Here is a 27,364-nt window from a genome sequence, read left to right as displayed (position 1 = left end):
GGCATCGTGAAGCCTCTTCTGAAGTTCTTCGAATCCCGCAGCGTCTGCCTTGGCCATGTCAGCCTCTGCCCTAGCCTTACTAGCATCTGATTCGGCCTTCTTACGAGCCTCCTCACTTTGCTCTAATTTCTGAGCAAGTGTGTCGGCACGTTTGTTGGCCTCCGCAAGTTTTTCTGCCAAAATAGTCAAACATAGTTAAAATCGCGACAAAAAAGGAGCAAGAAGTCATGAGTAAAGAGAAGCAGGGAGTCATTACCTTCAGCTTTGCTAGCATACTCGCGGTACCCAACGAATTGGGCACCAAAGCGAATGAATTCCTTAATCAAAGGCTGTCAAAGAAAGATAGAGAAAGAGAGCGTCGGTATGGGAAAAAGTGCGATAGCACAAAATGAAAAGAAGCAAACAGTGAAAACATCGACAGCATCAGAAAGCATTCAAGGACTTACATCATCCAAAAGAGGAGTCGAGGAGCTACCCAATTGTAAGGTAGGCTCCGTGATTGTTTCAACCCTCGCCCTTTTTGGTGAAGGGACGAGGGGGCTTGCAGGAGGAGTAGGTGCGTCGGTGTTTTTTTGAGGAGGCGAAGATTCTTCTCCTTCAACGTGCACTTCAGAAACAACTAGAGTATGCGACGTACTCGTTCGAGCAGTTGCGTCAATAGCTGGCATTTCTTCCTCGTCACCACTACGATTAAATAGCGACAGTATGAGAAGCAAGATAGACAAAAATCTTCATGTAGCAAAACAGTAACAAACAAGGGGTGACTTACGAACTGACGAGGGCGTCAAGGTATGGATCAAAAGTTGTCTTCCGATTTGAAGGAGCAGCTTCTTCGGATTTGGAGGTGCCGGAATCTTCGACGTCTGTCCTCTTCCTTTTGTTCTTTGGAGAAACGGCAGGAGGAGGAGACTGTGCCGATGTGGTAGCCTCAGAGCCAACCTCCTTTTCAGAGGATCCCACAGATTTTCGAGAACCTGCGGGTTCACTATCAGGGCAAGGAGCATCTCGGTTGTCATCAGTGACAACGGCTCGTTCTTCGACTTCTCCACCTTCAGGAAGGGGAGGAAGAGAGACAAGATCTGGATGGTTCTATAAGAAAACAAAGGGGGATGTCGATAAAAGAGTTATGCAAAGGATGTCAAACAAAAAATGAGCAAGTCGACAAAGGTTACCTTGGGAAGCGCATTGGTGGCGCTATATGGTTTTACGCGACAAGAAGAGGGGACATCATCTTTCTTGCTGAGGGAGGAGATTTTCCGGACAAGTTTTTCTAAATCCTTGACCGACAAATCCACCGACAGCCGATCCACATCATTGTCGCCAGCATACTTCCAGAGGGGATTTTTGCGAGCCTGCAGAGGCTGCACTCTGATCCTAAGGAAATATGCCGTGATTTGGATACCCGACATTTCTTTACCGCGGGTGCTTTGGAGCTCGTGGATGCGGGCCATCAGCGCCTCCGTCGCCGTTTTTTCTTCATCGGTAGCTTCTGCATCCCAGGAGCGGCGGCGATAAATTTTCTCGGCACCGTCAAAAGGAGGGATGTTGTCTTCAGCACACCCATGATTCTCCTCATGGATGTACAGCCATTTTTTGCGCCACCCTTGAACTGAGTCAGGGAATTTGACATCGAAGTACTCGACATCAGGGCGAACGCAGATAACAACGCCGCCTATGTTATTGTAACACCCCAAATTTCAATGAAAAAGAAAGTTAGAGAATCCCAGAAAGCAAAATTTCAAACCAACAAAAACTTTTCTTTTGCATATAGTACCATGCATAGGACTTGTGCATTTGAGTGATATGCCATGATGATTGTTATTACTTGTATTTTGATGTGCTCTAAAACCCTAGAGTGATCATATGAAGATCACCAACCAAATAAATCAAATAGGAAGAAAATCAAATAAAAGGCAAAACCCTAAAAACCCTCACATATGCCCTATGGCATTTTTATAAATTTTGACCCTAGACCTATTTGGTCTTCACCATTAGTTGAATAATGTTGTTAAACACTTATTACAACTTTTGGAATCAAGGGTTCACAATTCAAATGAATTTCCAACACTTTTCCCACTCACATGTGATGATGGCCAAATCTGCCAATTTTAGTCTGATCACCACTTTGAGCCCCTGCAATTCAATTTTCCCAAACCAATCTTTGCTAACTCTTTGCACCATTTCAAAGTCAACATCAAGGTGAACAACTTTGATGAAGATCACCCTGCCAAATTCATCTTTGATCACTAGCTATGCTCATCCAAAGTTGCAACTTTATAATAAGTTCAACAATCTCCCCTTAGCCATATTGGCCAAAATTTGAAATCTAATTTTTCCACCACCACCTCCATTCATCTCTGGTCAATTACAACTTATCCCAACACTCACTTTTCAAAAAGGTTCACCATTTGAAGTATTTCAAATTTGGACATTTTTGTATTTTCCAAATTTGAACACTATTCACACACTATAGCAAATAGTGATCTACTCAAACTAACCTACCCCAAATTGCACCAAATGGTTCCCCTGCCCCCTCTAACCCTAAAGGAAACATAGTGGAGCTAAGGAGGAGGAGCTAGAGTGCATGGCATGGCCATGCCGGCCATGGCATCACCATGCCGAGCCTCCCCCTCTCTCCCTTGCTTGCCAACCCTGGCCCCCTCGCCACAGCACGCCACCACACTGCCTAGCCTCGCCTAGCACAGCCCTGGTCGAGGAGGAGCTCGACATTGGCCGGACGACGCGCGCCCACACACGCCCTGGACGCCGCTCGCGTCGCGCGTGTGCCCGACGCGGACACACACTGGCCACGTGCCGCGCCACCACCACGAGCACGCCACGGCCTCCCCGACTAGCCGTTGAGCACGCACGCGCCACCAGACGTCGCCGGACATGGCCAAGACCACGACCCATGCCCGCCGCCGCCGGAGACGACGACGCGATCCCGCGACCAGCACGGCAGACACGGAAGCAATGCGTCGCCTACGTACGCCGCCCGACCGCGCCGTTGCCATCTACAGATTCGCCTGGACGAGGAGAACACCGTAGCACCCTTGCCTAGCCCAACACCTCGCCGGAACCGCCGCACCTCGGTCGACTTCTTCACGGCCACGCAGCACCCTTGGCCATCTATAAATACGGCGTTCCCTGGACGAAGCTGAGCACACCATCTCGTTCACCATCCTCCTTGCTTCTCCTCCACCCAACCACTCGCTCGATTGTCGCCGGAGCTGCTCCAATTTGAAGATCGGAGCCCGCCGCACCGCACCTCGCCGCCGTCGATTGGAGCCGATCCAGGAGTCGCCGCCGGTACCGGGAGAACCACCGTCTTCCACATCTACATCACGCACACTGCCAGCCACCGCGGGAGCCCTGGTTAGCTCTCCCACCCCCTAGGCTCGCCGCCCGAACCTCTCGCTTCTCGCCGGAGAAGACGACGACCGTGCGCCGTTGGATTGCCTTCTAATCCAACGCGCCACGTCGCTCGTACCGTTTCGGGTTTTAAACGCCGCTGACCTGCGGGACCCTCTGTCAGGCAGCCCGCGCGGCGCTGGACCGTGGCTGGGCTGGCCTTGGGCCTGTTTAAACCATTTCGGCCCACGTTGGTTTCCCGCCGGCCTGTTTAATTCAAATTCGTTTTAAACTTTTCCAAACATTTTCCAATACTGCACAAACTTTGAAATTAAATAGTTTCAAATTGGCTAAACCAAATTTAGTGATTTTGATATTGTTAGAAAGCCACTGAAATTCTCTATCCAATGCCACTGGCCTCATGGTCAATTTCTTTGTAGAATTAATGTGACAAAAATAACAAGGCAGGGACTTTTCCCTATTCAAATAATTATTAAAAATCAACCAAAATATTTATTAAGTTAATTCCAACTCTAATAGCTCACATTTGACTTACACTAATTGTTTATGCAATAAAATGGTGTGGTCACTTTGCATGATCATGCCATGGTTTAGTGAATGGATATTTTGACTAGTTTAACTAGTTGATATTGTCCAAAACTATTAAAGTTAAATTGTGTGAAGTCTTATACTTCATTTAAACTTGTCTCACATGAATTCATGGGATGTTTGGACCCCTGGTTCCAAACTCTCTTATATGAAATTCTTGAGATTTAAATCAAATGTAGTGTTATTTAAATGGTATGAGGTGTTCCACCTCATTTAAATCATTCTCCCAAATGATGATGATGATGAACATTTGACTTAGGTCAAGATGAGTTCATCCATGATTGTTGAAGAGATTAAATCTTAAGAAGAGTTCAATGAGAGGAAATTATTTCTCAAGAACCCTATGGAATACAAATTCTATTTAAATCCCACAACCCATGCACCCTAGTTTATTTATGTGTGTGCATAGAGTAGTTTGTGTGTTTATTTGTGATGTATGGAATAGCCATTGAATTAGTGAGTAATTATACTCGTATTCAAATTTAGACGGTAGCACCGGAGAGTACGCCGAAGAAGAAGGTTGCTACCAGGAGGAGGAGGAGGAACAGTTTGAGAACTACCAAGGCAAGCTAAATTACTATGCAAGCTTTTACTCTTGCAAAGTGCAAAGCCCCTTGGGGCATGGCACCATGTTTCTTATCTTTTCTTATGTGAACCCATCCCAAGTTTTTACTGGTTTTCTAAATGATTTACTTTTATAGTTAACTTTGGTCGAAGTACAAGTTGGGTACTAGAGTAGTGAGTTAGTCTCTTCCAAGCAAAGCAAGATAGCACCCCTCATGAATTAGAGCTAGTGCTAATAAACTAAACTTGACTACTCTAGATGGGAACCTTGTGATTTTGAAAAGAGTTTGAAACCTTGGAATGAAGATGCATTCCATTGAATGATTTTTGAAGGTGAATATGACCAAGAGAAGATGGTGATTTTTGATAAAACATGATGTTGGTTTGAATGCGATACCTTTCCAATTCTCAAGTACCCCCACAATACCCGATTATGGGTAGGGCTTAACGGAAGTTTATGCGTCTTAGTATGGGTTCCCTCTAAACAAGCGTCATCGGGGTTATGCCGAAAGCTGCCTCTACCACAAAAGAAACGATACGATATGATGCGAAATGAGGTGAATGTCCGGCCCAAGCCCTGTGCAGTTCCCAGGTTGACAGTTGGTCTTCACTGGGAGGCCAAGCTCATGGGGAGAGGTGCTCATACTAGGGTTCGTAAGTGAAAGGTTATGGTTGATGATCCGCGTACTGTGTTACGAGTATTCGGGGAAATCCCGACGGATGAAATCAAATGTTGTGGCACAAGTGTGCAACCTCTGCAGAGTGTAAACCTATTCGAATAGCCGCGTCCACGGTTACGGACGGTTGGAAAGGCCATACAGTTTCCGATGTCATATCTTTGAAAATGATGTTGAAAGGTGATGGTGAAATGACTTGTGGTGGATTGAATTGAATTCACCACTTGAATGGTGGGAATGACACTAATGTTCCCACTTGAGTTAGTTAGCACTTGAGTAAGCTTTTCTCAAAACTTTGTGAACTAAAACTAGCTTTATGCAAATAAACTAGAGCTTAGCAAACCCTACTAGAATGTCTAGCACTTTCATTAGTATTAGTTTGCGAGTACTCAACGTACTCACGGCTTTGTCCCTGGCTATTCAAATGGCCAGAGTATGAAGATGACCAAGGAGATGACCAGCAGGACGCCTACGACAACTAAGCGCCTTCCGACGTCAAGCGTTGGCCTGTGGACTCGAGAGTCCTTGTATCTTACGCTTCCGCTATGTTGAACTATGAACTTGTGTTTGTTCGTTGATCGATAGATCAACTATTCGTGTAATATGGATCATGTGATTCCAAATTTGTAAGACTTATGGTTTGTAATGAATGACGACTGTGATACTTAACTATTATGCCTCGCAACAACAGTATTCCTGGGATTGCGATGTATGACATAATAGGCATTCGGACTTAAAAATCCGGGTGTTGACAGTTATAGGCGACATTGGGAGAGCCATTGCGGCGACAAAAAAAGATGCGTTTCCACAGCGCCCAGTTAGGCTGGACGCCGAGAAAAGACTCGCAAAGGGTGATGAAGATGGAAATATGGAGGATAGTGTTGGGAGTGAGGTGATGAAGTTGCAGTCCATAAACAAAAAGCAACCCCCGAAGAAAAGGGTGAATGGGGGCAGAGAGCCCGCGGATGAGATGATCGACGAAACTAACCCGATACTCCATTGGAGGGGTTGGGTAGCCATCTTTGCTGGGGAAGCACAGCGCCTTTGGCTTCTTGCTGATCCCCAGTTTCTTCAGGAGGTTGATGTCTTGGGCAGAGATTTTGGATCTCTCCCACTCAGCGCTCCCTAGATCCGCGGAAGCCATCTTTGATTCAGGAGTGCTGTGCCTGATCAATCTGTGCGGTGGCATCAACAATGGCGCAGGAGTACAGTGTGAGAATGGTTGAGGTCAAGGAGTTATGGGGCTCAAGAGGGGATTTTTGCAGAGGAAAGCAGAGGAGCGGCACGAGCGAAAGTGCTGGAGGAAGAAGATGGAGACCTTAAATAGAGGTGCGGCGAAGCGGCGTACCGTTGGATGGAAAAAGCGTGAGGCAGATGATGTACACGTGGAATAGGGGTAAAAAAGTACTTTCACCCTGGAAGAGTTACAGTGCGTGCGCCAGGAAAAGCGGAGGACGTGTGTCCCCCACTTGCACGACGTGTCAATACGATGTGTAACTTGGGCCCGCAAGGCAGCGAGAGAGAACTTCTCGCGATTTCCAGGAACAGCGGTCGTGGCTATCGTCAGCAATGATGTCACCTTAGCAAGAGAAAATTTCGACTTAACAGTTTCATAAAAAAGGCGACAACAAAAGATATTGGAGAGCATTTGATCAAATACAAGTTTTTGATCAAATGCTCGGGGGCTACTTTGGAAAAATGAAAAATTCGAGAAAGACAAAATAGAAATGGTGTGAGCCTATGATCAAATACAAATATTTGCTCATAGCCTCGGGGGCTACTCCCATCGGGAGCGCTGTTCGCGCACCCAAGAGATTTGGAAATTTCGGGAGAGAAAGAAAATATAGCGGCATAAGGCGTGGAGCCTACACCCAAGCACAAGTCCTTTGCTGTAGCCTCGGGGGCTACTCCCATCGGGAACGCTGTTCGCGTGCCCGATGAAATTATAAAGATAGAAGAACAAGAGAGTATATTTCGAGTTATGAGTAACTCTACATATACTCCCATCGGGAGAGCAATATAAGTCATCCGTTGACTCAATAAAATGTGCCATTCCAACAGCCGAATAAGCACTCGACAATATATTCTCAGAAGGCCAAAGTTGCGAACAATTTCTGAATGCCGCAAAACTTTGCGAAGGTAAGACCCCAGATCCGTTCTGTGTGGCGTGGCGCCGTCTCTGACGTCGGTTTGCTACTTTTATCCATATCAACAGATACGAAGAAAAATCCTAGCGGACGCGTTAGGTACCCGATAAATATGACTGGGACTCGACAGAATGGTAAGACCTTAAGCGGCACCTGTCGAAGTTTACACCAGTATCCCGAGATCATGTCCAGGGACGTGATCTTGAAGTAGGTTTTTGCGGATTGCCACTAGAGCAGTTAACTAGTACCTGATCCGTCAGATGAACTAGCCCCAACTACCATTATCCCTGTACAATATAGAAAGTCATATGAAGAAATTTAAAGTTGTAGAGTAAATATAAACAGGGGAGATTTTCCCTGACTCTACGATTCAAGCAAAATCTCGGGGGCTACTGACATAGGCATCCCCAATGGGCCTGCCGAAGATAGTACCCGGGGTTTACTGAAGGCCCACGACTCGAAGAATAAGAAGAATCGCAAGCCCAAGTTGTTATTAAGGAAAGCTAGAGTTGTATTAGGAGATAATATTTGTAATCTTGTGGGATGAGTTGGAAACCCTCCCGGACTCTGTAACTTGTACAATACGAATCCCTCGGCTCCACCTCCTATATAAGGGGGAGTCGAGGGACAAAGAAAGCATCGAATCATTGTCTCACAAACCCTAGTTTTCACATCGTCGAGTACTTTTCGGCTGAAACCTTCGAGATCTACTTGCCCTCTACTTCCAGCTAAACCCTAGTCTATAACCCGTAGGCATTGACAAGTTAATACCTTGTCAGCAGCATTGGGGATGCCGATGGGCATCCACTGCCACACACAGATTTGGGAGGTTCTGGCCGGGCCGAGTTCCAAACTTCCACCATCGGAGCCGAGGGCTTGGTACTTCAAATTCCGAATCAGGCAATCCTTCGACCCCAACCAGCTTCTGCCTGTGTTCCAAATCCGAGATATCTAGGCGGCAGCTATGCTGGTTAAGTTTAGCCGGACAGCGGCAATCGACGATCTGCAAGACCTAGATGCCTTCCGAGGATTTGCAGCAGCCGTCAATGCAGTCGTGGAGGCATCAGATGCTGGTAGCAGCGGCGAATGCGGGTATGTTGGTTTTACTCGCTTTGTATGCTTTTGTCATAGAAATCAATTTGCTAATTCTCATTCGATTGAAAATTAGACCCATTCACCATCAACTCTCAAACAGTGGACACTAATGTGTAGAACTAGAAATTACACAAGATTTCTGTACTCCTAGTACTACTACTTCGACGCTACATGTTGTTTACACGAGGAAATTGCACAAACTACCGCTTATTGCTGCCTTCGTTGCGTAAACACTTATTTAAACTGTTATTTTTTCGCACAAACCACCAACTATCGTGTTCTGTTGCAGGGAGGTTCAAATTTAGGATTGAGCTGTTTAAGAGCAAATCAGATGATCGGGGATCAGCAACTACTAGTTTTAATTGCAAACAGAATCGATTTTCCAAAATTATGAAACGCACTTAACAGTCGAATTACTACAATTATTTTGAAGGTTTGATATTTTCATCATTTTTGTGTGAATCTCACACCAAGTGACACAACTTTCAGACGGAATACAAAATATTTTCAAACTTCATAGATTTGTTAGCTCAAATATTTTTAATTACTAGCTTTTTCAGTATTTTAGAAAGTCGAAACACTATATTTTGGCTGAATGTTAGAAAATATATTTCATGATTATCCCATATTAGTTTAGAAGTACATAAACTAGTAGTAGTAATAAAGAACAGAGGGAGTTTATGGAGATACATCCATTAAGGGCATGTTAGTGTGTGTTGGTGTATTACTTATGCCTTCTTTGGTTAATACACTTCTCAAGTGATCCCCGCAAACCCTCTATTCTTGCCTAGAATAAAAAAAACTCCCCATCAAAGTATTAGTGCATTTTTTGGATGAGTATTCGAGAGGAATGGGTGAACACCAAGGATTTGCATAGGAAATTGGTAGAATTGAATCCTTGGCTGTTTGATTTGTAGGATTGTTTCCGATAGGAATTTTTCCTAAGGATTCCTTTGCACAGATTCCATAGGAAATTAAACATATACTCATGCCTCTTTTTAAGAATCCTTTACTTTTCCTATGGTGGAATCAAACAAAGTTTGGTTTCTATGAATTCCTATAGGATTGGAGTGGACATGACATTGCAATCCTACATTTTTCCTATTCCTACATCTTTCGGTAGGCATTTGCCTAGAATAAATAATCATGTGTATTAGCAATAAAAGAGAGGTTTATCTATACCTAATAATAAAGGCAAAGGTGTTTCCGCGGTTTGGTTTGGTTCGGTATGTCAAGAAAACTACCCCTAAATTTAACACAAATTACCCACCATGCCACCTGTAAGTTGTGCCGTTTGAGACTTTTTTTCCTCGTTCGTCCGTCGTTCAAAGATCTTGCTTCCTACATGGGCTCGACTCGCTCAAGGTGATACCGACAGGGATTCATTGTAGAACACCACAATATATACCCGTACCTTCACTTGGACTCAGCCGCGCTGGCCGGACACATGAGGCGCTCCTGTTGGCCGGCCCGACGAACGCGTTCACGTTCTCCATAATCTTTCGACGTGGTCAAATCCATCGTGCACAGTACTCTCATGAAACAAAGTATCCCAATCAGACCCGAGTTGTTCTCCTCTTTCCCTTCTCTGGTTCTTTAAATAGCAAGTTGCGATCAATCTATCGTACTCACGAGCTGCGATTCGACGAAATATAAGCAATAACCACGGCGAAGGCCACAACGGGCAGAACCTAAGTCGACGAGACGGGGTGTTGAGATGGAAGCAACCTCGACGAGACGACGTCGTCAGCGAGGACCAAGCGAGAGATCTCAGATGGCAGGTGCTTCAAGATTACGAACGAGGCGCTGACGCTCCTCTACAGCCGCCATAGTGTCCAACCTCCGCGACAGTCGCGCTGCTATCGGCAAATTCCTCTCACGCCTCGAAGCGCCCGACGTTGTCCCGGCGGACAACGATTGACCTATAGGTAATGGCGGCAAGGTGGGCGGGCTGGTAATTCGAGAGATGGAGAACTGACTTCGGTAGTGCGCCCGTGCGCCCCCAGGGGAATAGACGACGGAAGGGCACGCAGGTCACTGTTCTAGCTGCGCATGCGTGCCAACCAAGGCCACGGCTGCTAGACATGGAAGAGCAGCGGGACGCTGCCAATCTGCCATGGATATGCTTGCTCCAGTGCGTGTGTGCTCCATGAATATGCCCCTGATTGATCATCCAAAACGTTATTAAAGGTGCAGGCCGAGCTGAGCAGGGTGGCTAGCGCACGACCGTGTTCTTGGGGCAGGAGAGGAGATGGGCGCCCACCTTCCTGTCGTCTTTTGTTCCTAGGTCGAAAGAGTTTCAGTAAATTCAGCCTTACTTAGAGGTGTGATGTTGTGTCGATGTAATATTTGAATACTTCAGCTGACAGAGGAAAGCAAGATAAGGAAACTCGTAGGCTGTCAGGATACCTTCGTTGATACTGGCTGATCAAGTTCATAGGTTTAGTTCCAGAGAGATTGGTGTTTTTACTAAGTACGATCCGGATCTCACTCTGGATGTGCATCATGATATGACTTTGAGAAGCTACATACTCTTTTTGAAGCTATGCACATTATAAAGAGATTGTTGGGACATCAAAATTCCGCGTATTGTGGTTCGTTCAACTTTCTCGATTTATGAATATAAATTTTGTTACACAATTCTTATTAGTTTAATCTACTTCTTGTGCGCAGATTATATAGGAAAAAATAGGATTAATTTATGACACTTTTCTACAAGTAATATTATGAAACTTGGCTACCAATTAAACTTAGCACTTGCTAATAGCATCTTTGTTCATTTATCAGAGGAGACCGTGGATGTACGCCTAACCATGGAGTGAGCTATGGGCATGATGGCTTAACCATCAATTTACAGTGTGCACTCCGTATTGTATGGTTTTTTTCTCCCGCCGCAACGCGCGGGCATTTGTGCTAGTTTCTCTAAAGCATCTTGCACTGTACTACATGGCTTAAGAGACAATATTATTACGATAGTTACTACATTTTATTGGATGATGAAGTGATAGCCCTCATCAATGCATTGTGAATTATTAGGGCATGGGTCACACGTGATTTACGAGTGCACCGCACGATCGAGAGCCGCCGTTCCTCTTTGCTTTCTACCGATGCGGCGGAGCTCCTCCCCACTGAAGGAGATATGTCCTAGAGGCAATAATAAAGTGGTTATTATATATATTTATGTTGAGAGTGCATTCGTGTAACGGCCCCGGATAATACCCCTAATAGATTTTGTTTGTTCTTTTCTTTTATGCATCATCATGCATTATGCATCATATCATTCACAAGATTTTTATCAAATAAAATTATTTTCGAATAAAAACTATTTCGGTTCCCTCCCATATGGTTTGTATATTAAACCATCCCTTTATCTTTTCCTTTACACAAACCCTAACACAAAATTATTTTATTTTTGCTATAAAACCTTTGGCTCTTATTTTATCTCTATCTCTACCCTATATTCAAAACTCAACTTTTGTTGGTGCTGGTTCAAAACAATTTGCTAAAAGAGGTTTCCTAAAATAAACAAAAGAGAAAAAGGATTTGCTAAATAAAAAGAAAACCCTTCCCTCTCCCCTAGGCCTCTCTCTGGCCCATCTCTCCCTCTCCATCCAGCAACCCATCTGCTTCCCTCTCCACCCAGTGGCCCAAGCCCACCTAGGCATACCCCTTCGACCCCTTCCATCGTTGTCTTCTTCACCTTTACAGGTCACCGAGCGCACGAGAGAAGGGTGAGCTCCTCCCCGCTGCCGTGGTCCTCCCCTCCACGTTCCACCACAACCACTCCCTCCACCTCTCTTTTAATCCCCATCCGAGCCACAGAAACCCTAGCATATTTCCTCCCTCGCGCCGCCACCGTTCTCCTCTTCATCTCCCTCGATTTTTCTTCTTCTCTGTGAACCACCGAACAACACCACCACCTCCCCACCATGGCGCCACCGCTACCGACGCTCCCTCGCCGAGCTGATACCACCAGAAGAACGGCATCATCGTCCTCGTCTTCCCCCTGCAAGGAATCGAACCGGAGCCCTCTAAATCTCCGGCGGGTCGCCGAGTCCGTCTTCAAGTCCGGCGAGCAAATCTTCAATTCCGGCGACGCCGGTGACCCCTTGGTGTCGGCTCCGCTACCTCATGTTTCCCCAAGTCAGGGCGCACCTTCGACGCCCTGTACTTCGTCCCGGTTCGCCCGGGAGCTCCAGGTCCGTGCTCGACCAGTGACGTCCGCCATGGCTGCCTCCGTGAGCTCCGCCTCTACCTCCTTCATGTTGCTGCGAGCCCTCCTCTTGACACGATCCGACCAGTAGCATACTGGTTCGTCCCTGGGTTCCCCAATCGTTTGGCCTGAGTTCAAATCCCACCCCATGCAGATTAATCCATCTTTTTATCTCTGTTTTGTTCAGATCTGGCGCTGAGAGTTGGTTTACCTTGCGCATGAGATCTTCCTAATCGTCAATATCATGTAGGTCGTCTGGTTGTCTCCTTTGTCTTTGATCTGCAGATCCTGTGTTCAATTCCCAGCAGAGTCAAATTAAACCAACATTTTTGTCTCCCAGATCCGCCGACGGGCCTTGATCCGGTGTCTCGCCGACTGGGCCTCAGCCCACGTGCGCCCCAGCTTCTTCGTCGCCCAGCGTGCGATGGGCCTCTATCCGTTGCTCAGGTCCAGCCCATCTCCATCTCTGCTAGCTTTCCTCTATGTTGTTTGCAAAAACTTGTAAAAATCATATCTCCCAATCCGTTGCTCGGAATAAAAAGTATTTTATATGAAAATTGATCAGAAAAATATAAGGAACATGAATATGTCATCCATTCATCTGTTTGCATTTCGCATCATGTCGTGACATGATAGTTGTGCATGTATACCTAACATATATGCGGAGTATTTCGGATTTCCAACCAGGGTTTTCCCGCTCCGTTTAATATTGAAGTAGCTCACCCTTGCCATGTTTTGCCATGCTAATGAACACTTAACTTTGACGGTAGAAAATGCAACTCTAACCTAATTTGTTTGTCCGGGGTTCCGACTCCGATTAATATGGATAAGTTGCATCGCCGCATCATGTTTGCCATGTCATGCATATCATCTTCATCATGCCGGTTCTTCTTCCGTAGTTGTAAGATTTGCATCCGTTGCTTGTTCCAAGACATTTGCTTCTTCTCGGATAGGATCGCGAAGTGGTGCGGTGAGATACGACAAGTTCTCAGGATGTTCCTCGGCAAGCTTTAACAGTGCAAGCATTTCCCCTATACTTCTCGCCCGCAAGTCGCTCACCTATTTTATTTTGCCTTCTCCCTCATGCTATCCTTATGTTGCGTTCTTGTCACGTGTCCCTTCCACTTGTTACCTCAAGCAGGCCTATATTGCCTCCACCAACCTCCTACGCTTGTTGTTTGGTTTCGGGTCCGCCTTGCGAGTCGTAGTGCATGCTAGTGCGCGTTATATCTCGTTATCAAGTACCGCTATCTTATCGGTTATCTGTTGGGAAACATGACACATGGTTTATGGATATATCTGTTGAGGGTATCATGGTTACTTGTTAATAGTTGTTAGCGGAGGCATCGGTGGGTCAGCTGATCGTTTTGTGACGGCTCACTTGTGTTTCTTTAAAGCTTAGGACCCGAGTTCCTGTTATTCTGCTCCGAGACCGAGCGCTCTAACCACACGTGGGTATGCTTCAGGTCTCCCTCGACCACTTCTTGGAATCTACAGCTTTGTCCGGTTGCCACAACTAGTTTGCAATGTTTTACCATTTGTTGTTGCGTGCATGCCACTGTTACTTATTTATTTTGGGAAGCCCCTGGGTGCCTAGTATCCCTTGTTTCGGTATGCACGTATAGGTCGCGGAGCCGCTGCGAAGTGGTTTATCGCCCATGTGTGTTTAAACCACCTAGTACGCCTGTCGCAAACGACTAGGTCCGCTTCGAGATACGGCCGGACTTCGATTCGGGTTCAACTTGGTTAGGTGGCTTCCTGGACATTGTTGTCGTGAAGGAGAGTGCGAGTCGTTATATCCACCTGTCGCAAGTGGGTTGATCGTGCGTGTGGGCACATTTGGGCACCCCTGCAGGGTTAAATCTTATCGATAAGCCGCGTCCGCGGTTATGGACGACTTGGAGCTGTATGACTCGACCATAGACAACTTACACCTGTTGTTTCAATCATAATAACTTGTGTAGTAAGTTAGCACAACTCTAATAATAAATGGTTAAAACTTGACAACCGTGTGAGTGCCTTTGTAAGTACTTCCTTGCGAGGGGGGAACGCACCGGCTGTGTTATGTTTGCAGAGTATAGAACTGTTAGTTTGTGCGCTCTCTCACCTTCTCTGATAGACGACTGTTGTAGAGTGTCTCTATAGGTTTTTAGTGCTTGCGCGCTGCCGCTTAACCCCACCATATTGCCTATGACGTTCCTCTTGCGTCCTCTAAGTCCCCTGCGTGCCTCAAGTACAAAGGACGACTGGTTGACGAATGCTTATACGTCTTGAAGTCTTGTTAAGTACGAACCCGTACTTATTGCTGCTTCTACGGGATATAACCGGGCAGGTATGAAGATATGTTCGATGAAGACGACGCTAGCAAGGTTACCCTTCCGGCTTGGCCTGGGCAGGGTTATGGACGCCATCGTTTATCTTCAGGACTCTTAGTCCAAATTTGTATCTTGTCCGTACTCGGATGTATTTGATCTTCTGTATGATTTGGATCTTTGTATTGTATCTATTTGTATCTTGACTCGTTGGAGTCGTTGCTGTAATATATCTGTATCTTGTGGGATCTATTGTAATCCTGTTGTAATGTTACCTCTCGTGATTGATTCCACCCGCATCGCGTGCATGCTTCGGCGTGTACGAGGCGCTTGGTGGTGCGTCTCCTAAAATCGATATCGTGCGGATTTCGGCGGATTCGCTGAGATCCTCATGGTACCGGTTTTGGGGCGTCACAAGTTGGTATCAGAGCATCAGGTTGACGATACCCCATAGTCCAGCCTTTAGGATAACCTTGCCAATGGTCGTTGAGTTTAGAGAGTCCAAACTATTTTCTAAAATTCGTTGGATAGTTCTGATTAGTTCTGGTTTTTCTCCTTACCTCTATTCTTTCTCATCTTACCTTTGCGAGTTTTGAATCTTCTCTTATCTATTTCTCTGAGTCCTAGGTTCCGACGTGGGTTGGACGATCTATACCTTCATCCTATTAGGTCCGATCTTCTAAGGATCCCGATGGAAGCGCATCATCAACAGCGGAACAATGACTTCTTGTTAGTGGTGTCGCCCGATCAGCATGGAGCAAGAATTCTTGTTAGTGGTGTCGAGAAGATCAACACTTCGCCAGAAGAAGGTTCCACCTCGAGGTCGGGTGATTGTCAACATGGTAGAAGAAGACTCGATAGTTTAACCAACTCCCCCTTGGCTTGACGTGGAACCTCGGGGCGAGGTTCCTTGTTAGTGGTGTCGATTGTAACGGCCCCGGATAATACCCCTAATAGATTTTGTTTGTTCTTTTCTTTTATGCATCATCATGCATTATGCATCATATCATTCACAAGATTTTTATCAAATAAAATTATTTTCGAATAAAAACTATTTCGGTTCCCTCCCATATGGTTTGTATATTAAACCATCCCTTTATCTTTTCCTTTACACAAACCCTAACACAAAATTATTTTATTTTTGCTATAAAACCTTTGGCTCTTATTTTATCTCTATCTCTACCCTATATTCAAAACTCAACTTTTGTTGGTGCTGGTTCAAAACAATTTGCTAAAAGAGGTTTCCTAAAATAAACAAAAGAGAAAAAGGATTTGCTAAATAAAAAGAAAACCCTTCCCTCTCCCCTAGGCCTCTCTCTGGCCCATCTCTCCCTCTCCATCCAGCAACCCATCTGCTTCCCTCTCCACCCAGTGGCCCAAGCCCACCTAGGCATACCCCTTCGACCCCTTCCATCGTTGTCTTCTTCACCTTTACAGGTCACCGAGCGCACGAGAGAAGGGTGAGCTCCTCCCCGCTGCCGTGGTCCTCCCCTCCACGTTCCACCACAACCACTCCCTCCACCTCTCTTTTAATCCCCATCCGAGCCACAGAAACCCTAGCATATTTCCTCCCTCGCGCCGCCACCGTTCTCCTCTTCATCTCCCTCGATTTTTCTTCTTCTCTGTGAACCACCGAACAACACCACCACCTCCCCACCATGGCGCCACCGCTACCGACGCTCCCTCGCCGAGCTGATACCACCAGAAGAACGGCATCATCGTCCTCGTCTTCCCCCTGCAAGGAATCGAACCGGAGCCCTCTAAATCTCCGGCGAATTCGCCGATTCCGTCTTCAAGTCCGGCGAGCAAATCTTCAATTCCGGCGACGCCGGTGACCCCTTGGTGTCGGCTCCGCTACCTCATGTTTCCCCAAGTCAGGGCGCACCTTCGACGCCCTGTACTTCGTCCCGGTTCGCCCGGGAGCTCCAGGTCCGTGCTCGACCAGTGACGTCCGCCATGGCTGCCTCCGTGAGCTCCGCCTCTACCTCCTTCATGTTGCTGCGAGCCCTCCTCTTGACACGATCCGACCAGTAGCATACTGGTTCGTCCCTGGGTTCCCCAATCGTTTGGCCTGAGTTCAAATCCCACCCCATGCAGATTAATCCATCTTTTTATCTCTGTTTTGTTCAGATCTGGCGCTGAGAGTTGGTTTACCTTGCGCATGAGATCTTCCTAATCGTCAATATCATGTAGGTCGTCTGGTTGTCTCCTTTGTCTTTGATCTGCAGATCCTGTGTTCAATTCCCAGCAGAGTCAAATTAAACCAACATTTTTGTCTCCCAGATCCGCCGACGGGCCTTGATCCGGTGTCTCGCCGACTGGGCCTCAGCCCACGTGCGCCCCAGCTTCTTCGTCGCCCAGCGTGCGATGGGCCTCTATCCGTTGCTCAGGTCCAGCCCATCTCCATCTCTGCTAGCTTTCCTCTATGTTGTTTGCAAAAACTTGTAAAAATCATATCTCCCAATCCGTTGCTCGGAATAAAAAGTATTTTATATGAAAATTGATCAGAAAAATATAAGGAACATGAATATGTCATCCATTCATCTGTTTGCATTTCGCATCATGTCGTGACATGATAGTTGTGCATGTATACCTAACATATATGCGGAGTATTTCGGATTTCCAACCAGGGTTTTCCCCGCTCCGTTTAATATTGAAGTAGCTCACCCTTGCCATGTTTTGCCATGCTAATGAACACTTAACTTTGACGGTAGAAAATGCAACTCTAACCTAATTTGTTTGTCCGGGGTTCCGACTCCGATTAATATGGATAAGTTGCATCGCCGCATCATGTTTGCCATGTCATGCATATCATCTTCATCATGCCGGTTCTTCTTCCGTAGTTGTAAGATTTGCATCCGTTGCTTGTTCCAGCATTTGCTTCTTCTCGGATAGGATCGCGAAGTGGTGCGGTGAGATACGACAAGTTCTCCGGATGTTCCTCGGCAAGCTTTAACAGGCAAGCATTTCCCCTATACTTCTGCCCCTGCAGAAGTCGCTCACCTATTTTATTTTGCCTTCTCCCTCATGCTATCCTTATGTTGCGTTCTTGTCACGTGTCCCTTCCACTTGTTACCTCAAAGCCTATATTGCCTCCACCAACCTCCTACAGTTGTTGTTTGGTTTCGGGTCTGCCTTGCGAGTCGTAGTGCATGCTAGTGCAGTTATATCTCGTTACCGTTACCGCTATCTTATCGGTTATCTGTTGGGAAACATGACACATGGTTTATGGATATATCTGTTGAGGGTATCATGGTTACTTGTTAATAGTTGTTAGCGGAGGCATCGGTGGGTCAGCTGATCGTTTTGTGACGGCTCACTTGTGTTTCTTTAAAGCTTAGGACCCGAGTTCTGTTATCTGCTCCGAGATCGAGCGCTCTAACCACACGTGGGTATGCTTCGGGTCTCCCCTCGACCACCGCCGGAATCTGCTGACTTTGTCCGGTTGCCACAACTAGTTTGCAATGTTTTACCATTTGTTGTTGCGTGCATGCCACCGTTACTTATTTATTTTGGGAAGCCCTGGGTGCCTTGTATCCCTTGTTTCGGTATGCACGTATAGGTCGCGGAGCCGTGCGAAGTGGTTTATCGCCCCAGTGTGTGTTTAAACCACCTAGTACGCTGTCGCAAACAGCTAGGTCCGCTTCGGAGATACGGCCGGACTTCGATTCGGGTTCAACTTGGTTAGGTGGCTTCCTGGACATTGTTGTCGTGAAGGAGAGTGCGAGTCGTTATATCCACCTGTCGCAAGTGGGTTGATCGTGCGTGTGGGCACATTTGGGCACCCTGCAGGTTAAATCTTATCGATAAGCCGCGTCCGCGGTTATGGACGACTTGGAGCCGTATGACTCGACCATAGACAACTTACACCCGTTGTTTCAATCATAATAACTTGTGTAGTAAGTTAGCACAACTCTAATAATAAATGGTTAAAACTTGACAACCGTGTGAGTGCCTTTGTAAGTACTTCCTTGCGAGGGGAACGCAGGCTGTGTTATGTTTGCGAGTATAGAATCGTTAGTTTGTGCGCTCTCTCACCTTCTCTCGATAGACGATTGTTGTAGAGTGTCTCTATAGGTTTTTAGTGCTTGCGCTGCCGCTTAACCCCACCATATTGCCTATGACGTTCCTCTTCGTCCTCTAAGTCCCCTGCGTGCCTCAAGTACAAAGGACGGCGGTTGACGAATGCTTATACGTCTTGAAGTCTTGTTAAGTACGAACCCGTACTTATTGTCGCTTCTACGGGATATAACCGGGCAGGTATGAAGATATGTTCGATGAAGACGACGCTAGCAAGGTTACCCTTCCGGCTTGGCACAGGCGAGGGTTATGGACGCCATCGTTTATCTTCAGGACTCTTAGTCCAAATTTGTATCTTGTCCGTACTCGGATGTATTTGATCTTCTGTATGATTTGGATCTTTGTATTGTATCTATTTGTATCTTGACTCGTTGGAGTCGTTGCTGTAATATATCTGTATCTTGTGGGATCTATTGTAATCCTGTTGTAATGTTACCTCTCGTGATTGATTCCACCCGCATCGCGTGCATGCTTCGGCGTGTACGAGGCGCTTGGTGGTGCGTCTCCTAAAATCGATATCGTGCGGATTTCGGCGGATTCGCTGAGATCCTCATGGTACCGGTTTTGGGGCGTCACAAGTTGGTATCAGAGCATCAGGTTGACGATACCCCATAGTCCAGCCTTTAGGATAACCTTGCCAATGGTCGTTGAGTTTAGAGAGTCCAAACTATTTTCTAAAATTCGTTGGATAGTTCTGATTAGTTCTGGTTTTTCTCCTTACCTCTATTCTTTCTCATCTTACCTTTGCGAGTTTTGAATCTTCTCTTATCTATTTCTCTGAGTCCTAGGTTCCGACGTGGGTTGGACGATCTATACCTTCATCCTATTAGGTCCGATCTTCTAAGGATCCCGATGGAAGCGCATCATCAACAGCGGAACAATGACTTCTTGTTAGTGGTGTCGCCCGATCAGCATGGAGCAAGAATTCTTGTTAGTGGTGTCGAGAAGATCAACACTTCGCCAGAAGAAGGTTCCACCTCGAGGTCGGGTGATTGTCAACATGGTAGAAGAAGACTCGATAGTTTAACCAACTCCCCCTTGGCTTGACGTGGAACCTCGGGGCGAGGTTCCTTGTTAGTGGTGTCGATTGTAACGGCCCCGGATAATACCCCTAATAGATTTTGTTTGTTCTTTTCTTTTATGCATCATCATGCATTATGCATCATATCATTCACAAGATTTTTATCAAATAAAATTATTTTCGAATAAAAACTATTTCGGTTCCCTCCCATATGGTTTGTATATTAAACCATCCCTTTATCTTTTCCTTTACACAAACCCTAACACAAAATTATTTTATTTTTGCTATAAAACCTTTGGCTCTTATTTTATCTCTATCTCTACCCTATATTCAAAACTCAACTTTTGTTGGTGCTGGTTCAAAACAATTTGCTAAAAGAGGTTTCCTAAAATAAACAAAAGAGAAAAAGGATTTGCTAAATAAAAAGAAAACCCTTCCCTCTCCCCTAGGCCTCTCTCTGGCCCATCTCTCCCTCTCCATCCAGCAACCCATCTGCTTCCCTCTCCACCCAGTGGCCCAAGCCCACCTAGGCATACCCCTTCGACCCCTTCCATCGTTGTCTTCTTCACCTTTACAGGTCACCGAGCGCACGAGAGAAGGGTGAGCTCCTCCCCGCTGCCGTGGTCCTCCCCTCCACGTTCCACCACAACCACTCCCTCCACCTCTCTTTTAATCCCCATCCGAGCCACGAAACCCTAGCATATTTCCTCCCTCGCGCCGCCACCGTTCTCCTCTTCATCTCCCTCGATTTTTCTTCTTCTCTGTGAACCACCGAACAACACCACCACCTCCCCACCATGGCGCCACCGCTACCGACGCTCCCTCGCCGAGCTGATACCACCAGAAGAACGGCATCATCGTCCTCGTCTTCCCCCTGCAAGGAATCGAACCGGAGCCCTCTAAATCTCCGGCGGGTCGCCGATTCCGTCTTCAAGTCCGGCGAGCAAATCTTCAATTCCGGCGACGCCGTGACCCCTTGGTGTCGGCTCCGCTACCTCATGTTTCCCCAAGTCAGGGCGCACCTTCGACGCCCTGTACTTCGTCCCGGTTCGCCGGGAGCTCCAGGTCCGTGCTCGACCAGTGACGTCCGCCATGGCTGCCTCCGTGAGCTCCGCCTCTACCTCCTTCATGTTGCTGCGAGCCCTCCTCTTGACACGATCCGACCAGTAGCATACTGGTTCGTCCCTGGGTTCCCCAATCGTTTGGCCTGAGTTCAAATCCCACCCCATGCAGATTAATCCATCTTTTTATCTCTGTTTTGTTCAGATCTGGCGCTGAGAGTTGGTTTACCTTGCGCATGAGATCTTCCTAATCGTCAATATCATGTAGGTCGTCTGGTTGTCTCCTTTGTCTTTGATCTGCAGATCCTGTGTTCAATTCCCAGCAGAGTCAAATTAAACCAACATTTTTGTCTCCCAGATCCGCCGACGGGCCTTGATCCGGTGTCTCGCCGACTGGGCCTCAGCCCACGTGCGCCCCAGCTTCTTCGTCGCCCAGCGTGCGATGGGCCTCTATCCGTTGCTCAGGTCCAGCCCATCTCCATCTCTGCTAGCTTTCCTCTATGTTGTTTGCAAAAACTTGTAAAAATCATATCTCCCAATCCGTTGCTCGGAATAAAAAGTATTTTATATGAAAATTGATCAGAAAAATATAAGGAACATGAATATGTCATCCATTCATCTGTTTGCATTTCGCATCATGTCGTGACATGATAGTTGTGCATGTATACCTAACATATATGCGGAGTATTTCGGATTTCCAACCAGGGTTTTCCCCGCTCCGTTTAATATTGAAGTAGCTCACCCTTGCCATGTTTTGCCATGCTAATGAACACTTAACTTTGACGGTAGAAAATGCAACTCTAACCTAATTTGTTTGTCCGGGGTTCCGACTCCGATTAATATGGATAAGTTGCATCGCCGCATCATGTTTGCCATGTCATGCATATCATCTTCATCATGCCGGTTCTTCTTCCGTAGTTGTAAGATTTGCATCCGTTGCTTGTTCCAGCATTTGCTTCTTCTCGGATAGGATCGCGAAGTGGTGCGGTGAGATACGACAAGTTCTCCGGATGTTCCTCGGCAAGCTTTAACAGGCAAGCATTTCCCCTATACTTCTGCCCCTGCAGAAGTCGCTCACCTATTTTATTTTGCCTTCTCCCTCATGCTATCCTTATGTTGCGTTCTTGTCACGTGTCCCTTCCACTTGTTACCTCAAGCAGCCTATATTGCCTCCACCAACCTCCTACAGTTGTTGTTTGGTTTCGGGTCTGCCTTGCGAGTCGTAGTGCATGCTAGTGCAGTTATATCTCGTTACCGTTACCGCTATCTTATCGGTTATCTGTTGGGAAACATGACACATGGTTTATGGATATATCTGTTGAGGGTATCATGGTTACTTGTTAATAGTTGTTAGCGGAGGCATCGGTGGGTCAGCTGATCGTTTTGTGACGGCTCACTTGTGTTTCTTTAAAGCTTAGGACCCGAGTTCCTGTTATCTGTTCCGAGACTGAGCGCTCTAACCACACGTGGGTATGCTTCTGGGTCTCCCCTCGACCACTGCCGGAATCTACAGCTTTGTCCAGTTGCCACAACTAGTTTGCAATGTTTTACCATTTGTTGTTGCGTGCATGCCAGCCTGTTACTTATTTATTTTGGGAAGCCCCTGGGTGCCTTGTATCCCTTGTTTCTGGTATGCACGTATAGGTCGCGGAGCCGCTGCGAAGTGGTTTATCGCCCCAGTGTGTGTTTAAACCACCTAGTACGCTGTCGCAAACAGCTAGGTCCGCTTCGGAGATACGGCCGGACTTCGATTCGGGTTCAACTTGGTTAGGTGGCTTCCTGGACATTGTTGTCGTGAAGGAGAGTGCGAGTCGTTATATCCACCTGTCGCAAGTGGGTTGATCGTGCGTGTGGGCACATTTGGGCACCCCTGCAGGGTTAAATCTTATCGATAAGCCGCGTCCGCGGTTATGGACGACTTGGAGCTGTATGACTCGACCATAGACAACTTACACCTGTTGTTTCAATCATAATAACTTGTGTAGTAAGTTAGCACAACTCTAATAATAAATGGTTAAAACTTGACAACCGTGTGAGTGCCTTTGTAAGTACTTCCTTGCGAGGGGGGAACGCACCGGCTGTGTTATGTTTGCAGAGTATAGAACTGTTAGTTTGTGCGCTCTCTCACCTTCTCTGATAGACGACTGTTGTAGAGTGTCTCTATAGGTTTTTAGTGCTTGCGCGCTGCCGCTTAACCCCACCATATTGCCTATGACGTTCCTCTTGCGTCCTCTAAGTCCCCTGCGTGCCTCAAGTACAAAGGACGACTGGTTGACGAATGCTTATACGTCTTGAAGTCTTGTTAAGTACGAACCCGTACTTATTGCTGCTTCTACGGGATATAACCGGGCAGGTATGAAGATATGTTCGATGAAGACGACGCTAGCAAGGTTACCCTTCCGGCTTGGCCTGGGCAGGGTTATGGACGCCATCGTTTATCTTCAGGACTCTTAGTCCAAATTTGTATCTTGTCCGTACTCGGATGTATTTGATCTTCTGTATGATTTGGATCTTTGTATTGTATCTATTTGTATCTTGACTCGTTGGAGTCGTTGCTGTAATATATCTGTATCTTGTGGGATCTATTGTAATCCTGTTGTAATGTTACCTCTCGTGATTGATTCCACCCGCATCGCGTGCATGCTTCGGCGTGTACGAGGCGCTTGGTGGTGCGTCTCCTAAAATCGATATCGTGCGGATTTCGGCGGATTCGCTGAGATCCTCATGGTACCGGTTTTGGGGCGTCACAATTCGCTACCCGCATGGGTAGCTACACACCCATGCAGTATACCAATATGCAAGCCATATTAACTTGTTTTAGCTCGGTTTCCTAGTAGAACATGGAATTCTAGTGTACAAAAGTGGTTTCCGAATTTTGATATGAATATTTTTTGATCAAAGTCAACTCACCAACGTATTTTGCATTGACTTTTTGAATATTGAGTTGACTTTGACAAAAAAAGTTTCAAATCAAAATTCGGAAACCACTTTTATACACTAGAATTCCACGTTCTACTAGGAAACTGAGCTAAAACAAGTTAATATGGCTTGTATATTGGTATACTGCATGGGTGTGTAGCTACCCATGCGGGTAGCAAGCTTCATCCGTATTTATGTTTATGATAAATGTTTATATACCATGCTATAATTGTATTAACCGAAACATTGATACATGTGTGATATGTAAACAACAAAGAGTCCCTAGTATGGCTCTTAACTAGCTTGTTGATTAATAGATGATTAGTTTCATAATCATGAACATTGGATGTTATGAATAACAAGGTTATATCATTGTATGAATGATGTAATGGACACACCCAATTAAGCGTAGCATAAGATCACGTCATTAAGTTATTTGCTATAAGCTTTCGATACATAGTTACCTAGTCCTTATGACCACGAGATCATGTAAATCACTTATACCGGAAAGGTACTTTGATTACATCAAACGCCATTGCGTAAATGGGTGGTTATAAAGGTGGGATTAAGTATCCGGAAAGTATGAGTTGAGGCATATGGATCAACAGTGGGATTTGTCCATCCCGATGACGGATAGATATACTCTGGGCCCTCTCGGTGGAATGTCGTCTAATGTCTTGCAAGCATATGAATAAGTTCATAAGAGACCACATACCACGGTACGAGTAAAGAGTACTTGTCAGTAGACGAGGTTGAACAAGGTATAGAGTGATACCGATGATCAAACCTCGGACAAGTAAAATATCGCGTGACAAAGGGAATTGGTATCGTATGTGAATGGTTCATTCAATCACTAAACTCATCGTTGAATATGTGGGAGCCATTATGGATCTCCAGATCCCGCTATTGGTTATTGGTCGGAGTGAGTACTCAACCATGTCCGCATAGTTCGCGAACCGTAGGGTGACACACTTAAGGTTGGATGTTGAAATGGTAGAACTTGAATATGGAATGGAGTTCGAATATTTGTTCGGAGTCCCGGATGAGATCCTGGACATCACGAGGAGTTCCGGAATGCTCCGGAGAATAAGATTCATATATAGGAAGTCATTTTATAAGATTTAAAATGATCCGGAAGGTTCTATGGAAGGTTCTAGAAGGTTCTAGAAAAGTTCGGAAGAAACCACTTTGGAAGGCGGAGTCCCAAAGGGACTCCACCTCCCATGGCCGGCCAACCCTAGGAGGGTGGAGTCCACCTTGGTCTCCACCAAGGGGGCCGGCCACCCCCCCACATGGAAGGGGGGAATCCCACCCCAAGTGGGATTCCCACCTTGGGTAGGTTTCCCTATCACATGGAAGGTTTTGGGTTCGGGTCTTATTCGAAGACTTGTAGTCCAACACTTGGGGCTTCCACCTATATAATGAGGGGCCAAGGGGAGGGGGCCGGCCACCCCAAAACCACAAGGTGGCCGCACCCCTCAAGTGGCCGGCGCCCCCCTCTCCCCAAAACCTAGCCACCCCAATACTCCTTCTTCCCCGCACGCTTAGCGAAGCTCCACCGGGATTCTCCACCACCACCGACACCACGCCGTCGTGCTGTCGGATTCAAGAGGAGCTACTACTTCCGCTGCCCGCTGGAACGGGGAGGTGGACGTCGTCTTCATCAACAACCGAACGTGTGACCGAGTACGGAGGTGCTGCCCGTTCGTGGCGCCGTGATCAAGATCTTCTACGCGCTTTTGCAAGCGGCAAGTGAACGTCTACCGCAGCAACAAGAGCCTCATCTTGTAGGCTTTGGAATCTCTTCAAGGGTGAGACTCGATAATCCCCTCGTTGCTACCGTCTTCTAGATTGCATCTTGGCTTGGATTGCGTGTTCGCGGTAGGAAATTTTTTGTTTTCTATGCAACGAATCCCTACAGTGGTATCAGAGCCGTGTCTATGCATAGATGGTTGCACGAGTAGAACACAATGGTTTTGTGGGCGTTGATGCTCTTGTTGTCTTTAGTTTGAGCACTTTGCATCTTTGTGGCATAGTGGGATGAAGCGGCTCGGACTAACTTTACATGACCGTGTTCATGAGACTTGTTCCTCGTTCGACATGCAACTTGTATTGCATAAGAGGCTTTGCGGGTGTCTGTCTCTCCTACTATAGTGAAGATTCAATTTACTCTTCTATTGACAACACTAGTATCACCGTTGTGGTTCATGTTCGTAGGTAGATTAGATCTCTATCGAAAACCCTAAACCACATAAGATATGCAAACCAAATTAGAGACGTCTAACTTGTTTTTGCAGGGTTTGGTGATGTGATATGGCCATAATGTGATGATGAATATGTATGAGATGATCATTATTGTATTGTGGCAACCGGCAGGAGCCTTATGGTTGTCTTTAAATTTCATGTTGAGTAGTATTTCAAAGTAGTTGTAATAGTTGCTACATGGAGGACAATCATGAAGACGGCGCCATTGACCTTGACGCTACGCCGACAATGATGGAGATCATGCCCGAAGATGATGGAGATCATGTCCGTGCTTTGGAGATGAAGATCAAAGGCGCAAAGACAAAAGGGCCATATCATATCACATATGAACTGCATGTGATGTTAATCCTTTTATGCATCTTATTTTGCTTAGATCGCGACGGTAGCATTATAAGATAATCCCTCACTAAAATCTCAAGATAATAAAGTGTTCATCCTTAGTAGCACCGTTGCCAAGACTTGTCGTTTCGAAGCATCTCGTGATGATCGGGTGTGATAGAATCAACAAGTGCATACAACGGGTGCAAGACAGTTTTGCACATGCGGATACTAAGGTGGCCTTGACGAGCCTAGCATGTATAGACATGGTCTCGGAACACGTGATACCGAAAGGTAGAGCATGAATCATATGGTTTATATGATGAACACTTTGAGTGTTCGCCATTGAAATTACACCTTGTCTCGTGATGATCGGACTTAGGTGTGGTGGATTTGGTTCGTGTGATCACTAAGACAATGCGAGGGATATTGTTTTGAGTGGGAGTTCACCTAGATTTTTAATTATGTTGAATTAAAATTTGAACTCAATTTGTCATAAACTTAGTCTAAACTTTTGCAAATATATGTTGTAGAGATGGCGTCCCCAATCAATTTTAACCAGTTCCTAGAGAAAGAAAAGCTTAAGAGCAACGGTAGCAACTTCACCGACTGGTTCCGTCATGTGAGGATCTTCCTCGCTGGCGGAAATCTGCAATTTGTGCTTGATGCACCGCTAGGTGACCCTCCTGCAGAAACTGAAACCGATGAAGTAAAGAATGTTTACGCGACTCG

The 27,364-nt window shown here is 46.2% G+C and overlaps 3 long non-coding RNA genes across 4 annotated transcripts; all 3 read left to right on the top strand.

Annotated features, from left to right (window-relative positions):
* The first annotated feature begins 12,505 nt into the window (after positions 1 to 12,505).
* Positions 12,506 to 13,306, top strand: LOC127333407 (uncharacterized). The gene is made up of 3 exons (XR_011750978.1): positions 12,506 to 12,754; positions 12,844 to 12,902; positions 12,997 to 13,306. It is a non-coding gene; the product is annotated as an uncharacterized lncRNA (long non-coding RNA).
* Positions 13,307 to 15,653: 2,347 nt separating this feature from the next.
* LOC127333408 (uncharacterized) lies at positions 15,654 to 19,667 on the top strand. Of its 2 annotated transcripts, XR_011751974.1 has the most exons (5): positions 15,654 to 17,009; positions 17,099 to 17,157; positions 17,252 to 17,358; positions 17,843 to 17,927; positions 19,229 to 19,667. It is a non-coding gene; the product is annotated as an uncharacterized lncRNA (long non-coding RNA). The 2 variants fall into 2 exon arrangements; XR_007871126.2 differs by lacking the exon at positions 19,229 to 19,667 and having other exon boundaries at positions 15,658 to 17,009; positions 17,843 to 18,043.
* Positions 19,668 to 21,104: 1,437 nt separating this feature from the next.
* Positions 21,105 to 23,693, top strand: LOC127333409 (uncharacterized). The gene is made up of 5 exons (XR_007871127.2): positions 21,105 to 21,246; positions 21,336 to 21,394; positions 21,489 to 21,595; positions 22,080 to 22,164; positions 23,484 to 23,693. It is a non-coding gene; the product is annotated as an uncharacterized lncRNA (long non-coding RNA).
* Positions 23,694 to 27,364: the final 3,671 nt, after the last annotated feature.

This window comes from Lolium perenne, chromosome 2 (assembly GCF_019359855.2).
Source record: "Lolium perenne isolate Kyuss_39 chromosome 2, Kyuss_2.0, whole genome shotgun sequence".
NCBI lineage: Eukaryota > Viridiplantae > Streptophyta > Magnoliopsida > Poales > Poaceae > Lolium > Lolium perenne.
The sequence above is the reverse complement of the archived record's forward strand: the minus strand, read 5'-3'. Positions and strand labels throughout refer to the sequence as shown.